This window comes from Chiloscyllium punctatum, chromosome 16 (assembly GCF_047496795.1).
Source record: "Chiloscyllium punctatum isolate Juve2018m chromosome 16, sChiPun1.3, whole genome shotgun sequence".
In the NCBI taxonomy this organism is placed as follows: domain Eukaryota; kingdom Metazoa; phylum Chordata; class Chondrichthyes; order Orectolobiformes; family Hemiscylliidae; genus Chiloscyllium; species Chiloscyllium punctatum.
Window position 1 is genome coordinate 90,740,355 of NC_092754.1, and position 15,246 is coordinate 90,755,600.

Consider the following 15,246-nt stretch of genomic DNA (forward strand, 5'->3'; position numbering starts at 1 on the left):
GAATGGCTTCAACTTTCAGTGCTGGATGCCCCTGAGCTGCCGGATGGGCGGCTGCGGCTTGTTTCTGTAGTGTAGTGGTCATCACGTTGGCCTCACACGCGAAAGGTCCCCAGTTCGAAACTGGGCAGAAACTGCTTTGTTCTTCATCGGCAGCCTTTTACATGGACAAGAACGGTGCTTTCTTGCTTGCTTTCCCATCTGCAAACCTGCCTTCGAAGTTGCTTGAACAAATCTGCTCGCGTAGTGAAATGTAATGCAATTCCATTTAATGACTGTGCAAAGAATTGTAAAGTTTTTATCCAAACTGGTTCTGATCATATGCAATTCTGTTTGAGAGTGTAGTTACCCCCTTCTGATTCTTCTACGAAAAGCAGTACCGCATTTGCATTCCTTGCGCATGCGGCTCGGTTCAAAGACAGGGAAGAAGCTGATGCGCTGGTGTCACAGTGCACCACGGATTCCTGAACTTGTCTGTCTGTTAAATGTACCCCAAAGGCGTCTCTGAAAGGCCTCGTTTGGAAGCTGTCTGTCGTTATTCAACGTACGAGAATTGGCACCAGAGGTCCTGAATCATGTTTTGGAGCAGTTCGCACTTGAGTGGCTCTTTCAATCAGCAACAGCAATGAAAGAAATTACACTCTCAGAGGAACCTCTGGACCTGTGCTTTCATGGTGTCGCTAGTATTAAGGTGCGCCCCGAGACCTAAGCCACGTTGGAACTGAAACGGAGGAATCGACAGAGAGGTTACAGAATGACATCGCATCCATTTGGTTTTCTTGAAATCACTGAGGAGCAGGAAAATGTAAACGGCGAAGTCGAGTGGGGAAGTCAGGCAGTTGCAGCTCTGGAGAAACTCCTTCTTTGTGACTCACTCAGCAACCAGACACGTGAAGGTGACTCAGAGGCGTGAGAGCTCTTCACATCGAGAACAAAAAGCAATCAAGGGCAGTTAGCACCTCTTCCGGAGTGGGGGTGGGGTGAGGTAATTACCTTTTGACTTTGTTACTATGTTGAGAAACTGCCTTTTAGATTGAAGTGAACAGAAAATGCATTTCTAATAAGCACCATGGAATTGAGCAAAATTTATTGAGTCGCTTCTCGTCGATTCCCACACAGGTTTCCAACTCAGTTGCTATCCATGTGGCTGATGTCCAGGAGTGAACATCTCTGCAGCAAATTGCACGGTTAGGGTAAAAGGCAAGGAAAGTGGCATCTAGAACTGGCTCCGAGGTCAGAGCGTCCTCACAATGCGATCTGTCGTTCTCGAATAGGAATGCGACCTCCGGTTTTAGGGTGGAGTACATTGTTTGGGACTCTTTTTCTGCAAAACAGACACAGTGACTGAAATTACGCTGCACGGTATGATGTGGAACACGGCTTTGTGCATTTTCCCTGTAGTCCGGTGTGCTTCATGTTCCGCGTAAACGTGAAACTTGCCCTGTTTCAAGCAATGGGTGAAATCATTTAGCAAAGCAAGAATCGAAATTGCAGTAATGTCAAGCAGCTCGTGGTTATTTGACCAAATCATAACCGAACATATATTCTCACAGATACATTTGGAGCTGAAAGGAGTCTGAGAAGATAGACTCAGCTTACCATTGATTTTTGTCTGGATTGATGGGCTCTCATTATCTGCTGCGAAATTGATATTGTAGACGGGCACATCCCAGCAGCTGTGCGAGTCGGAGAGGGATCATGGAACCATTTTCATGTGACTTGGCATCTGTTGTTATGCAGGAGAGCACAGTTGGAAACGCAAGAAAATGGTGCGCGCGGCCGGCTCGTAGTGTGGCCGAGCGGTCTAAGGCGCTGGATCCAGGTTCCAGTCTCGAAAGGGGCGTGGGTTCGAATCCCACCACTGCCATTTCTGCAGATCAACTCCAACGCTGCAGCTTTTTTGTTAAAATGCTGTTTCTGTCCCCACTGTATTGATGTTGAAAACAAAAGTAAAATGGCTTTGCTTCCCGGGGAATTAACTGTGGTGTGGGATAGTGCCGAATATTTCAAAGTGTCTCTGTCTGTCATGATCGTGTTCGCCTCCCGCGCAGAAAATCGCAAGCAGCTGTGCTGTTCCAGGCAAGTTGAGCTTGTACTGGAACCGAATGGAGACCGGTATTTCATCGCTGTTGTGAAACAAAGTCCTGGGGTGACTCGACTCGTCGTTATTTGGTTTTTCGGCCAATGGGAAAATCGTTCCAACGAATTTCGATGTGATATGTTGTTGAATTTCTCCCATTTCCTTCGTTTCCGTCCTGGAGACATCGGAAGGGAAAGGTAATCTAATCGAGACTGTGATTGGTGAAATTCACTTTTTATGGCCCATTCTTATTAGCTTCTTTCTTTCTCTCTTTTCAGTATTGTCTGGGAAGTGGTGGTTCCCTAAGGCTGCAGTATGTGTGAAAGAGTAGTTTGGAATTGTCCTGTTGTTAGTTGTGAGATTACTTTATAAATCATGCCCTCGGACTGTCTCACATTTAGCATTCATGCACCTCTGTGTCTGAAAATGCATTAGGTATGCCAGCTTTGTTTGTGTTCCGTGTTAAATGCTTTCTGTTTTGCGATTCGCTCAATACTTTACGAGTTAACAGCGTTTCTGAGGAAACTTCCAGCTGCAAAAGTCCTTAACTGAGGATCTGGGAAAATTTCACAGAGTATGGTCAGTCGGAGCAAAAGTAAGGAAGTCGTTCCTTTCTGCAGTGTTTCGCAATACTACCTTTCCCGTGAGCATCGAACACAGTAAAGGATTGTGCCACAGACTGCGACGGCAAGCTCCGCTAAAAAGTAATCCTTTAAAGCAGGTGTAAGCAACACAACGTTTTTGGGGGACACCGCGTGGAAACAGATACTTCGGTGTATCTCGTCCATGCTCAGCACATAGCCAAATATAAACAAGTCCGGTTCCCCAGTATTTGGCCCCAAACCCTCTCAACCCATCCTATCCAGAAACTCATGCAATTTTCTGAGCCTCCTCCGCTTCCTCTGGGAGCTCATTCCATACACGCACAACCTTCTGTGTGGGAAATGTGCCTCAGGTCCTTTGTCAATTTCAGCCCACTCACCTTAAACCTATGCTCTCGAGTTTTCAACTCACCCCAACTTGGGTAAAACACGTAAATACTCAGTTTCCAACCCTTCCATTAGATCATGTCGCAGTCGTTACGCTGCAGGGAAAGTCGTCCCAGCCTAGTCGACCTCGCCCTACGGTCCAAACATTGACCACATCCTTGTCTATATTTTATCATCAATTTCACGTGTCTTTTTTTTATGTTTTGAAGATGTCAATTACGCTGGACAACAACGAGCTATTGGAAACAGAAAGGTGAAACGAAGAATGGCTTCAACTTTCAGTGCTGGATGCCCCTGAGCTGCCGGATGGGCGGCTGCGGCTTGTTTCTGTAGTGTAGTGGTCATCACGTTCGCCTCACACGCGAAAGGTCCCCAGTTCGAAACTGGGCAGAAACTGCTTTGTTCTTCATCGGCAGCCTTTTACATGGACAAGAACGGTGCTTTCTTGCTTGCTTTCCCATCTGCAAACCTGCCTTCGAAGTTGCTTGAACAAATCTGCTCGCGTAGTGAAATGTAATGCAATTCCATTTAATGACTGTGCAAAGAATTGTAAAGTTTTTATCCAAACTGGTTCTGATCATATGCAATTCTGTTTGAGAGTGTAGTTACCCCCTTCTGATTCTTCTACGAAAAGCAGTACCGCATTTGCATTCCTTGCGCAGGCGGCTCGGTTCAAAGACAGGGAAGAAGCTGATGCGCTGGTGTCACAGTGCACCACGGATTCCTGAACTTGTCTGTCTGTTAAATGTACCCCAAAGGCGTCTCTGAAAGGCCTCGTTTGGAAGCTGTCTGTCGTTATTCAACGTACGAGAATTGGCACCAGAGGTCCTGAATCATGTTTTGGAGCAGTTCGCACTTGAGTGGCTCTTTCAATCAGCAACAGCAATGAAAGAAATTACACTCTCAGAGGAACCTCTGGACCTGTGCTTTCATGGTGTCGCTAGTATTAAGGTGCGCCCCGAGACCTAAGCCACGTTGGAACTGAAACGGAGGAATCGACAGAGAGGTTACAGAATGACATCGCATCCATTTGGTTTTCTTGAAATCACTGAGGAGCAGGAAAATGTAAACGGCGAAGTCGAGTGGGGAAGTCAGGCAGTTGCAGCTCTGGAGAAACCCCTTCTTTGTGACTCACTCAGCAACCAGACACGTGAAGGTGACTCAGAGGCGTGAGAGCTCTTCACATCGAGAACAAAAAGCAATCAAGGGCAGTTAGCACCTCTTCCGGAGTGGGGGTGGGGTGAGGTAATTACCTTTTGACTTTGTTACTATGTTGAGAAACTGCCTTTTAGATTGAGGTGAACAGAAAATGCATTTCTAATAAGCACCATGGAATTGAGCAAAATTTATTGAGTCGCTTCTCGTCGATTCCCACACAGGTTTCCAACTCAGTTGCTATCCATGTGGCTGATGTCCAGGAGTGAACATCTCTGCAGCAAATTGCACGGTTAGGGTAAAAGGCAAGGAAAGTGGCATCTAGAACTGGCTCCGAGGTCAGAGCGTCCACACAATGCGATCTGTCGTTCTCGAATAGGAATGCGACCTCCGGTTTTAGGGTGGAGTACATTGTTTGGGACTCTTTTTCTGCAAAACAGACACAGTGACTGAAATTACGCTGCACGGTATGATGTGGAACACGGCTTTGTGCATTTTCCCTGTAGTCCGGTGTGCTTCATGTTCCGCGTAAACGTGAAACTTGCCCTGTTTCAAGCAATGGGTGAAATCATTTAGCAAAGCAAGAATCGAAATTGCAGTAATGTCAAGCAGCTCGTGGTTATTTGACCAAATCATAACCGAACATATATTCTCACAGATACATTTGGAGCTGAAAGGAGTCTGAGAAGATAGACTCAGCTTACCATTGATTTTTGTCTGGATTGATGGGCTCTCATTATCTGCTGCGAAATTGATATTGTAGACGGGCACATCCCAGCAGCTGTGCGAGTCGGAGAGGGATCATGGAACCATTTTCATGTGACTTGGCATCTGTTGTTATGCAGGAGAGCACAGTTGGAAACGCAAGAAAATGGTGCGCGCGGCCGGCTGGTAGTGTGGCCGAGCGGTCGAAGGCGCTGGATCCAGGTTCCAGTCTCGAAAGGGGCGTGGGTTCGAATCCCACCACTGCCATTTCTGCAGATCAACTCCAACGCTGCAGCTTTTTTGTTAAAATGCTGTTTCTGTCCCCACTGTATTGATGTTGAAAACAAAAGTAAAATGGCTTTGCTTCCCGGGGAATTAACTGTGGTGTGGGATAGTGCCGAATATTTCAAAGTGTCTCTGTCTGTCATGATCGTGTTCGCCTCCCGCGCAGAAAATCGCAAGCAGCTGTGCTGTTCCAGGCAAGTTGAGCTTGTACTGGAACCGAATGGAGACCGGTATTTCATCGCTGTTGTGAAACAAAGTCCTGGGGTGACTCGACTCGTCGTTATTTGGTTTTTCGGCCAATGGGAAAATCGTTCCAACGAATTTCGATGTGATATGTTGTTGAATTTCTCCCATTTCCTTCGTTTCCGTCCTGGAGACATCGGAAGGGAAAGGTAATCTAATCGAGACTGTGATTGGTGAAATTCACTTTTTATGGCCCATTCTTATTAGCTTCTTTCTTTCTCTCTTTTCAGTATTGTCTGGGAAGTGGTGGTTCCCTAAGGCTGCAGTATGTGTGAAAGAGTAGCTTGGAATTGTCCTGTTGTTAGTTGTGAGATTACTTTATAAATCATGCCCTCGGACTGTCTCACATTTAGCATTCATGCACCTCTGTGTCTGAAAATGCATTAGGTATGCCAGCTTTGTTTGTGTTCCGTGTTAAATGCTTTCTGTTTTGCGATTCGCTCAATACTTTACGAGTTAACAGCGTTTCTGAGGAAACTTCCAGCTGCAAAAGTCCTTAACTGAGGATCTGGGAAAATTTCACAGAGTATGGTCAGTCGGAGCAAAAGTAAGGAAGTCGTTCCTTTCTGCAGTGTTTCGCAATACTACCTTTCCCGTGAGCATCGAACACAGTAAAGGATTGTGCCACAGACTGCGACGGCAAGCTCCGCTAAAAAGTAATCCTTTAAAGCAGGTGTAAGCAACACAACGTTTTTGGGGGAGACCGCGTGGAAACAGATACTTCGGTGTATCTCGTCCATGCTCAGCACATAGCCAAATATAAACAAGTCCGGTTCCCCAGTATTTGGCCCCAAACCCTCTCAACCCATCCTATCCAGAAACTCATGCAATTTTCTGAGCCTCCTCCGCTTCCTCTGGGAGCTCATTCCATACACGCACAACCTTCTGTGTGGGAAATGTGCCTCAGGTCCTTTGTCAATTTCAGCCCACTCACCTTAAACCTATGCTCTCGAGTTTTCAACTCACCCCAACTTGGGTAAAACACGTAAATACTCAGTTTCCAACCCTTCCATTAGATCATGTCGCAGTCGTTACGCTGCAGGGAAAGTCGTCCCAGCCTAGTCGACCTCGCCCTACGGTCCAAACATTGACCACATCCTTGTCTATATTTTATCATCAATTTCACGTGTCTTTTTTTTATGTTTTGAAGATGTCAATTACGCTGGACAACAACGAGCTATTGGAAACAGAAAGGTGAAACGAAGAATGGCTTCAACTTTCAGTGCTGGATGCCCCTGAGCTGCCGGATGGGCGGCTGCGGCTTGTTTCTGTAGTGTAGTGGTCATCACGTTCGCCTCACACGCGAAAGGTCCCCAGTTCGAAACTGGGCAGAAACTGCTTTGTTCTTCATCGGCAGCCTTTTACATGGACAAGAACGGTGCTTTCTTGCTTGCTTTCCCATCTGCAAACCTGCCTTCGAAGTTGCTTGAACAAATCTGCTCGCGTAGTGAAATGTAATGCAATTCCATTTAATGACTGTGCAAAGAATTGTAAAGTTTTTATCCAAACTGGTTCTGATCATATGCAATTCTGTTTGAGAGTGTAGTTACCCCCTTCTGATTCTTCTACGAAAAGCAGTACCGCATTTGCATTCCTTGCGCAGGCGGCTCGGTTCAAAGACAGGGAAGAAGCTGATGCGCTGGTGTCACAGTGCACCACGGATTCCTGAACTTGTCTGTCTGTTAAATGTACCCCAAAGGCGTCTCTGAAAGGCCTCGTTTGGAAGCTGTCTGTCGTTATTCAACGTACGAGAATTGGCACCAGAGGTCCTGAATCATGTTTTGGAGCAGTTCGCACTTGAGTGGCTCTTTCAATCAGCAACAGCAATGAAAGAAATTACACTCTCAGAGGAACCTCTGGACCTGTGCTTTCATGGTGTCGCTAGTATTAAGGTGCGCCCCGAGACCTAAGCCACGTTGGAACTGAAACGGAGGAATCGACAGAGAGGTTACAGAATGACATCGCATCCATTTGGTTTTCTTGAAATCACTGAGGAGCAGGAAAATGTAAACGGCGAAGTCGAGTGGGGAAGTCAGGCAGTTGCAGCTCTGGAGAAACCCCTTCTTTGTGACTCACTCAGCAACCAGACACGTGAAGGTGACTCAGAGGCGTGAGAGCTCTTCACATCGAGAACAAAAAGCAATCAAGGGCAGTTAGCACCTCTTCCGGAGTGGGGGTGGGGTGAGGTAATTACCTTTTGACTTTGTTACTATGTTGAGAAACTGCCTTTTAGATTGAGGTGAACAGAAAATGCATTTCTAATAAGCACCATGGAATTGAGCAAAATTTATTGAGTCGCTTCTCGTCGATTCCCACACAGGTTTCCAACTCAGTTGCTATCCATGTGGCTGATGTCCAGGAGTGAACATCTCTGCAGCAAATTGCACGGTTAGGGTAAAAGGCAAGGAAAGTGGCATCTAGAACTGGCTCCGAGGTCAGAGCGTCCTCACAATGCGATCTGTCGTTCTCGAATAGGAATGCGACCTCCGGTTTTAGGGTGGAGTACATTGTTTGGGACTCTTTTTCTGCAAAACAGACACAGTGACTGAAATTACGCTGCACGGTATGATGTGGAACACGGCTTTGTGCATTTTCCCTGTAGTCCGGTGTGCTTCATGTTCCGCGTAAACGTGAAACTTGCCCTGTTTCAAGCAATGGGTGAAATCATTTAGCAAAGCAAGAATCGAAATTGCAGTAATGTCAAGCAGCTCGTGGTTATTTGACCAAATCATAACCGAACATATATTCTCACAGATACATTTGGAGCTGAAAGGAGTCTGAGAAGATAGACTCAGCTTACCATTGATTTTTGTCTGGATTGATGGGCTCTCATTATCTGCTGCGAAATTGATATTGTAGACGGGCACATCCCAGCAGCTGTGCGAGTCGGAGAGGGATCATGGAACCATTTCATGTGACTTGGCATCTGTTGTTATGCAGGAGAGCACAGTTGGAAACGCAAGAAAATGGTGCGCGCGGCCGGCTGGTAGTGTGGCCGAGCGGTCGAAGGCGCTGGATCCAGGTTCCAGTCTCGAAAGGGGCGTGGGTTCGAATCCCACCACTGCCATTTCTGCAGATCAACTCCAACGCTGCAGCTTTTTTGTTAAAATGCTGTTTCTGTCCCCACTGTATTGATGTTGAAAACAAAAGTAAAATGGCTTTGCTTCCCGGGGAATTAACTGTGGTGTGGGATAGTGCCGAATATTTCAAAGTGTCTCTGTCTGTCATGATCGTGTTCGCCTCCCGCGCAGAAAATCGCAAGCAGCTGTGCTGTTCCAGGCAAGTTGAGCTTGTACTGGAACCGAATGGAGACCGGTATTTCATCGCTGTTGTGAAACAAAGTCCTGGGGTGACTCGACTCGTCGTTATTTGGTTTTTCGGCCAATGGGAAAATCGTTCCAACGAATTTCGATGTGATATGTTGTTGAATTTCTCCCATTTCCTTCGTTTCCGTCCTGGAGACATCGGAAGGGAAAGGTAATCTAATCGAGACTGTGATTGGTGAAATTCACTTTTTATGGCCCATTCTTATTAGGTTCTTTCTTTCTCTCTTTTCAGTATTGTCTGGGAAGTGGTGGTTCCCTAAGGCTGCAGAATGTGTGAAAGAGTAGTTTGGAATTGTCCTGTTGTTAGTTGTGAGATTACTTTATAAATCATGCCCTCGGACTGTCTCACATTTAGCATTCATGCACCTCTGTGTCTGAAAATGCATTAGGTATGCCAGCTTTGTTTGTGTTCCGTGTTAAATGCTTTCTGTTTTGCGATTCGCTCAATACTTTACGAGTTAACAGCGTTTCTGAGGAAACTTCCAGCTGCAAAAGTCCTTAACTGAGGATCTGGGAAAATTTCACAGAGTATGGTCAGTCGGAGCAAAAGTAAGGAAGTCGTTCCTTTCTGCAGTGTTTCGCAATACTACCTTTCCCGTGAGCATCGAACACAGTAAAGGATTGTGCCACAGACTGCGACGGCAAGCTCCGCTAAAAAGTAATCCTTTAAAGCAGGTGTAAGCAACACAACGTTTTTGGGGGACACCGCGTGGAAACAGATACTTCAGTGTATCTCGTCCATGCTCAGCACATAGCCAAATATAAACAAGTCCGGTTCCCCAGTATTTGGCCCCAAACCCTCTCAACCCATCCTATCCAGAAACTCATGCAATTTTCTGAGCCTCCTCCGCTTCCTCTGGGAGCTCATTCCATACACGCACAACCTTCTGTGTGGGAAATGTGCCTCAGGTCCTTTGTCAATTTCAGCCCACTCACCTTAAACCTATGCTCTCGAGTTTTCAACTCACCCCAACTTGGGTAAAACACGTAAATACTCAGTTTCCAACCCTTCCATTAGATCATGTCGCAGTCGTTACGCTGCAGGGAAAGTCGTCCCAGCCTAGTCGACCTCGCCCTACGGTCCAAACATTGACCACATCCTTGTCTATATTTTATCATCAATTTCACGTGTCTTTTTTTTATGTTTTGAAGATGTCAATTACGCTGGACAACAACGAGCTATTGGAAACAGAAAGGTGAAACGAAGAATGGCTTCAACTTTCAGTGCTGGATGCCCCTGAGCTGCCGGATGGGCGGCTGCGGCTTGTTTCTGTAGTGTAGTGGTCATCACGTTCGCCTCACACGCGAAAGGTCCCCAGTTCGAAACTGGGCAGAAACTGCTTTGTTCTTCATCGGCAGCCTTTTACATGGACAAGAACGGTGCTTTCTTGCTTGCTTTCCCATCTGCAAACCTGCCTTCGAAGTTGCTTGAACAAATCTGCTCGCGTAGTGAAATGTAATGCAATTCCATTTAATGACTGTGCAAAGAATTGTAAAGTTTTTATCCAAACTGGTTCTGATCATATGCAATTCTGTTTGAGAGTGTAGTTACCCCCTTCTGATTCTTCTACGAAAAGCAGTACCGCATTTGCATTCCTTGCGCAGGCGGCTCGGTTCAAAGACAGGGAAGAAGCTGATGCGCTGGTGTCACAGTGCACCACGGATTCCTGAACTTGTCTGTCTGTTAAATGTACCCCAAAGGCGTCTCTGAAAGGCCTCGTTTGGAAGCTGTCTGTCGTTATTCAACGTACGAGAATTGGCACCAGAGGTCCTGAATCATGTTTTGGAGCAGTTCGCACTTGAGTGGCTCTTTCAATCAGCAACAGCAATGAAAGAAATTACACTCTCAGAGGAACCTCTGGACCTGTGCTTTCATGGTGTCGCTAGTATTAAGGTGCGCCCCGAGACCTAAGCCACGTTGGAACTGAAACGGAGGAATCGACAGAGAGGTTACAGAATGACATCGCATCCATTTGGTTTTCTTGAAATCACTGAGGAGCAGGAAAATGTAAACGGCGAAGTCGAGTGGGGAAGTCAGGCAGTTGCAGCTCTGGAGAAACTCCTTCTTTGTGACTCACTCAGCAACCAGACACGTGAAGGTGACTCAGAGGCGTGAGAGCTCTTCACATCGAGAACAAAAAGCAATCAAGGGCAGTTAGCACCTCTTCCGGAGTGGGGGTGGGGTGAGGTAATTACCTTTTGACTTTGTTACTATGTTGAGAAACTGCCTTTTAGATTGAGGTGAACAGAAAATGCATTTCTAATAAGCACCATGGAATTGAGCAAAATTTATTGAGTCGCTTCTCGTCGATTCCCACACAGGTTTCCAACTCAGTTGCTATCCATGTGGCTGATGTCCAGGAGTGAACATCTCTGCAGCAAATTGCACGGTTAGGGTAAAAGGCAAGGAAAGTGGCATCTAGAACTGGCTCCGAGGTCAGAGCATCCTCACAATGCGATCTGTCGTTCTCGAATAGGAATGCGACCTCCGGTTTTAGGGTGGAGTACATTGTTTGGGACTCTTTTTCTGCAAAACAGACACAGTGACTGAAATTACGCTGCACGGTATGATGTGGAACACGGCTTTGTGCATTTTCCCTGTAGTCCGGTGTGCTTCATGTTCCACGTAAACGTGAAACTTGCCCTGTTTCAAGCAATGGGTGAAATCATTTAGCAAAGCAAGAATCGAAATTGCAGTAATGTCAAGCAGCTCGTGGTTATTTGACCAAATCATAACCGAACATATATTCTCACAGATACATTTGGAGCTGAAAGGAGTCTGAGAAGATAGACTCAGCTTACCATTGATTTTTGTCTGGATTGATGGGCTCTCATTATCTGCTGCGAAATTGATATTGTAGACGGGCACATCCCAGCAGCTGTGCGAGTCGGAGAGGGATCATGGAACCATTTTCATGTGACTTGGCATCTGTTGTTATGCAGGAGAGCACAGTTGGAAACGCAAGAAAATGGTGCGCGCGGCCGGCTGGTAGTGTGGCCGAGCGGTCGAAGGCGCTGGATCCAGGTTCCAGTCTCGAAAGGGGCGTGGGTTCGAATCCCACCACTGCCATTTCTGCAGATCAACTCCAACGCTGCAGCTTTTTTGTTAAAATGCTGTTTCTGTCCCCACTGTATTGATGTTGAAAACAAAAGTAAAATGGCTTTGCTTCCCGGGGAATTAACTGTGGTGTGGGATAGTGCCGAATATTTCAAAGTGTCTCTGTCTGTCATGATCGTGTTCGCCTCCCGCGCAGAAAATCGCAAGCAGCTGTGCTGTTCCAGGCAAGTTGAGCTTGTACTGGAACCGAATGGAGACCGGTATTTCATCGCTGTTGTGAAACAAAGTCCTGGGGTGACTCGACTCGTCGTTATTTGGTTTTTCGGCCAATGGGAAAATCGTTCCAACGAATTTCGATGTGATATGTTGTTGAATTTCTCCCATTTCCTTCGTTTCCGTCCTGGAGACATCGGAAGGGAAAGGTAATCTAATCGAGACTGTGATTGGTGAAATTCACTTTTTATGGCCCATTCTTATTAGCTTCTTTCTTTCTCTCTTTTCAGTATTGTCTGGGAAGTGGTGGTTCCCTAAGGCTGCAGTATGTGTGAAAGAGTAGTTTGGAATTGTCCTGTTGTTAGTTGTGAGATTACTTTATAAATCATGCCCTCGGACTGTCTCACATTTAGCATTCATGCACCTCTGTGTCTGAAAATGCATTAGGTATGCCAGCTTTGTTTGTGTTCCGTGTTAAATGCTTTCTGTTTTGCGATTCGCTCAATACTTTACGAGTTAACAGCGTTTCTGAGGAAACTTCCAGCTGCAAAAGTCCTTAACTGAGGATCTGGGAAAATTTCACAGAGTATGGTCAGTCGGAGCAAAAGTAAGGAAGTCGTTCCTTTCTGCAGTGTTTCGCAATACTACCTTTCCCGTGAGCATCGAACACAGTAAAGGATTGTGCCACAGACTGCGACGGCAAGCTCCGCTAAAAAGTAATCCTTTAAAGCAGGTGTAAGCAACACAACGTTTTTGGGGGACACCGCGTGGAAACAGATACTTCGGTGTATCTCGTCCATGCTCAGCACATAGCCAAATATAAACAAGTCCGGTTCCCCAGTATTTGGCCCCAAACCCTCTCAACCCATCCTATCCAGAAACTCATGCAATTTTCTGAGCCTCCTCCGCTTCCTCTGGGAGCTCATTCCATACACGCACAACCTTCTGTGTGGGAAATGTGCCTCAGGTCCTTTGTCAATTTCAGCCCACTCACCTTAAACCTATGCTCTCGAGTTTTCAACTCACCTCAACTTGGGTAAAACACGTAAATACTCAGTTTCCAACCCTTCCATTAGATCATGTCGCAGTCGTTACGCTGCAGGGAAAGTCGTCCCAGCCTAGTCGACCTCGCCCTACGGTCCAAACATTGACCACATACTTGTCTAAATTTTATCATCAATTTCACGTGTCTTTTTTTTATGTTTTGAAGATGTCAATTACGCTGGACAACAACGAGCTATTGGAAAGAGAAAGGTGAAACGAAGAATGGCTTCAACTTTCAGTGCTGGATGCCCCTGAGCTGCCGGATGGGCGGCTGCGGCTTGTTTCTGTAGTGTAGTGGTCATCACGTTCGCCTCACACGCGAAAGGTCCCCAGTTCGAAACTGGGCAGAAACTGCTTTGTTCTTCATCGGCAGCCTTTTACATGGACAAGAACGGTGCTTTCTTGCTTGCTTTCCCATCTGCAAACCTGCCTTCGAAGTTGCTTGAACAAATCTGCTCGCGTAGTGAAATGTAATGCAATTCCATTTAATGACTGTGCAAAGAATTGTAAAGTTTTTATCCAAACTGGTTCTGATCATATGCAATTCTGTTTGAGAGTGTAGTTACCCCCTTCTGATTCTTCTACGAAAAGCAGTACCGCATTTGCATTCCTTGCGCAGGCGGCTCGGTTCAAAGACAGGGAAGAAGCTGATGCGCTGGTGTCACAGTGCACCACGGATTCCTGAACTTGTCTGTCTGTTAAATGTACCCCAAAGGCGTCTCTGAAAGGCCTCGTTTGGAAGCTGTCTGTCGTTATTCAACGTACGAGAATTGGCACCAGAGGTCCTGAATCATGTTTTGGAGCAGTTCGCACTTGAGTGGCTCTTTCAATCAGCAACAGCAATGAAAGAAATTACACTCTCAGAGGAACCTCTGGACCTGTGCTTTCATGGTGTCGCTAGTATTAAGGTGCGCCCCGAGACCTAAGCCACGTTGGAACTGAAACGGAGGAATCGACAGAGAGGTTACAGAATGACATCGCATCCATTTGGTTTTCTTGAAATCACTGAGGAGCAGGAAAATGTAAACGGCGAAGTCGAGTGGGGAAGTCAGGCAGTTGCAGCTCTGGAGAAACTCCTTCTTTGTGACTCACTCAGCAACCAGACACGTGAAGGTGACTCAGAGGCGTGAGAGCTCTTCACATCGAGAACAAAAAGCAATCAAGGGCAGTTAGCACCTCTTCCGGAGTGGGGGTGGGGTGAGGTAATTACCTTTTGACTTTGTTACTATGTTGAGAAACTGCCTTTTAGATTGAGGTGAACAGAAAATGCATTTCTAATAAGCACCATGGAATTGAGCAAAATTTATTGAGTCGCTTCTCGTCGATTCCCACACAGGTTTCCAACTCAGTTGCTATCCATGTGGCTGATGTCCAGGAGTGAACATCTCTGCAGCAAATTGCACGGTTAGGGTAAAAGGCAAGGAAAGTGGCATCTAGAACTGGCTCCGAGGTCAGAGCATCCTCACAATGCGATCTGTCGTTCTCGAATAGGAATGCGACCTCCGGTTTTAGGGTGGAGTACATTGTTTGGGACTCTTTTTCTGCAAAACAGACACAGTGACTGAAATTACGCTGCACGGTATGATGTGGAACACGGCTTTGTGCATTTTCCCTGTAGTCCGGTGTGCTTCATGTTCCGCGTAAACGTGAAACTTGCCCTGTTTCAAGCAATGGGTGAAATCATTTAGCAAAGCAAGAATCGAAATTGCAGTAATGTCAAGCAGCTCGTGGTTATTTGACCAAATCATAACCGAACATATATTCTCACAGATACATTTGGAGCTGAAAGGAGTCTGAGAAGATAGACTCAGCTTACCATTGATTTTTGTCTGGATTGATGGGCTCTCATTATCTGCTGCGAAATTGATATTGTAGACGGGCACATCCCAGCAGCTGTGCGAGTCGGAGAGGGATCATGGAACCATTTTCATGTGACTTGGCATCTGTTGTTATGCAGGAGAGCACAGTTGGAAACGCAAGAAAATGGTGCGCGCGGCCGGCTGGTAGTGTGGCCGAGCGGTCTAAGGCGCTGGATCCAGGTTCCAGTCTCGAAAGGGGCGTGGGTTCGAATCCCACCACTGCCATTTCTGCAGATCAACTCCAACGCTGCAGCTTTTTTGTTAAAATGCTGTTTCTGTCCCCACTGTATTG

The 15,246-nt window shown here is 46.4% G+C and overlaps 10 non-coding genes across 10 annotated transcripts; all 10 read left to right on the top strand.

Moving 5' to 3' along the window:
• The first annotated feature begins 60 nt into the window (after window positions 1–60).
• trnav-cac (transfer RNA valine (anticodon CAC)) lies at window positions 61–133 on the top strand. Its single transcript has one exon. It is a non-coding gene; the product is annotated as a tRNA-Val (tRNA).
• A 1,645-nt stretch (window positions 134–1,778) lies between these two features.
• Window positions 1,779–1,864, top strand: trnal-cag (transfer RNA leucine (anticodon CAG)). The gene has a single exon. It is a non-coding gene; the product is annotated as a tRNA-Leu (tRNA).
• A 1,525-nt stretch (window positions 1,865–3,389) lies between these two features.
• trnav-cac (transfer RNA valine (anticodon CAC)) lies at window positions 3,390–3,462 on the top strand. Its single transcript has one exon. It is a non-coding gene; the product is annotated as a tRNA-Val (tRNA).
• A 1,649-nt stretch (window positions 3,463–5,111) lies between these two features.
• On the top strand, window positions 5,112–5,193 carry trnal-cag (transfer RNA leucine (anticodon CAG)). Its single transcript has one exon. It is a non-coding gene; the product is annotated as a tRNA-Leu (tRNA).
• A 1,525-nt stretch (window positions 5,194–6,718) lies between these two features.
• On the top strand, window positions 6,719–6,791 carry trnav-cac (transfer RNA valine (anticodon CAC)). Its single transcript has one exon. It is a non-coding gene; the product is annotated as a tRNA-Val (tRNA).
• A 1,648-nt stretch (window positions 6,792–8,439) lies between these two features.
• trnal-cag (transfer RNA leucine (anticodon CAG)) lies at window positions 8,440–8,521 on the top strand. Its single transcript has one exon. It is a non-coding gene; the product is annotated as a tRNA-Leu (tRNA).
• Window positions 8,522–10,046: 1,525 nt separating this feature from the next.
• Window positions 10,047–10,119, top strand: trnav-cac (transfer RNA valine (anticodon CAC)). Its single transcript has one exon. It is a non-coding gene; the product is annotated as a tRNA-Val (tRNA).
• Window positions 10,120–11,768: 1,649 nt separating this feature from the next.
• trnal-cag (transfer RNA leucine (anticodon CAG)) lies at window positions 11,769–11,850 on the top strand. Its single transcript has one exon. It is a non-coding gene; the product is annotated as a tRNA-Leu (tRNA).
• A 1,525-nt stretch (window positions 11,851–13,375) lies between these two features.
• On the top strand, window positions 13,376–13,448 carry trnav-cac (transfer RNA valine (anticodon CAC)). Its single transcript has one exon. It is a non-coding gene; the product is annotated as a tRNA-Val (tRNA).
• A 1,649-nt stretch (window positions 13,449–15,097) lies between these two features.
• trnal-cag (transfer RNA leucine (anticodon CAG)) lies at window positions 15,098–15,179 on the top strand. Its single transcript has one exon. It is a non-coding gene; the product is annotated as a tRNA-Leu (tRNA).
• Window positions 15,180–15,246: the final 67 nt, after the last annotated feature.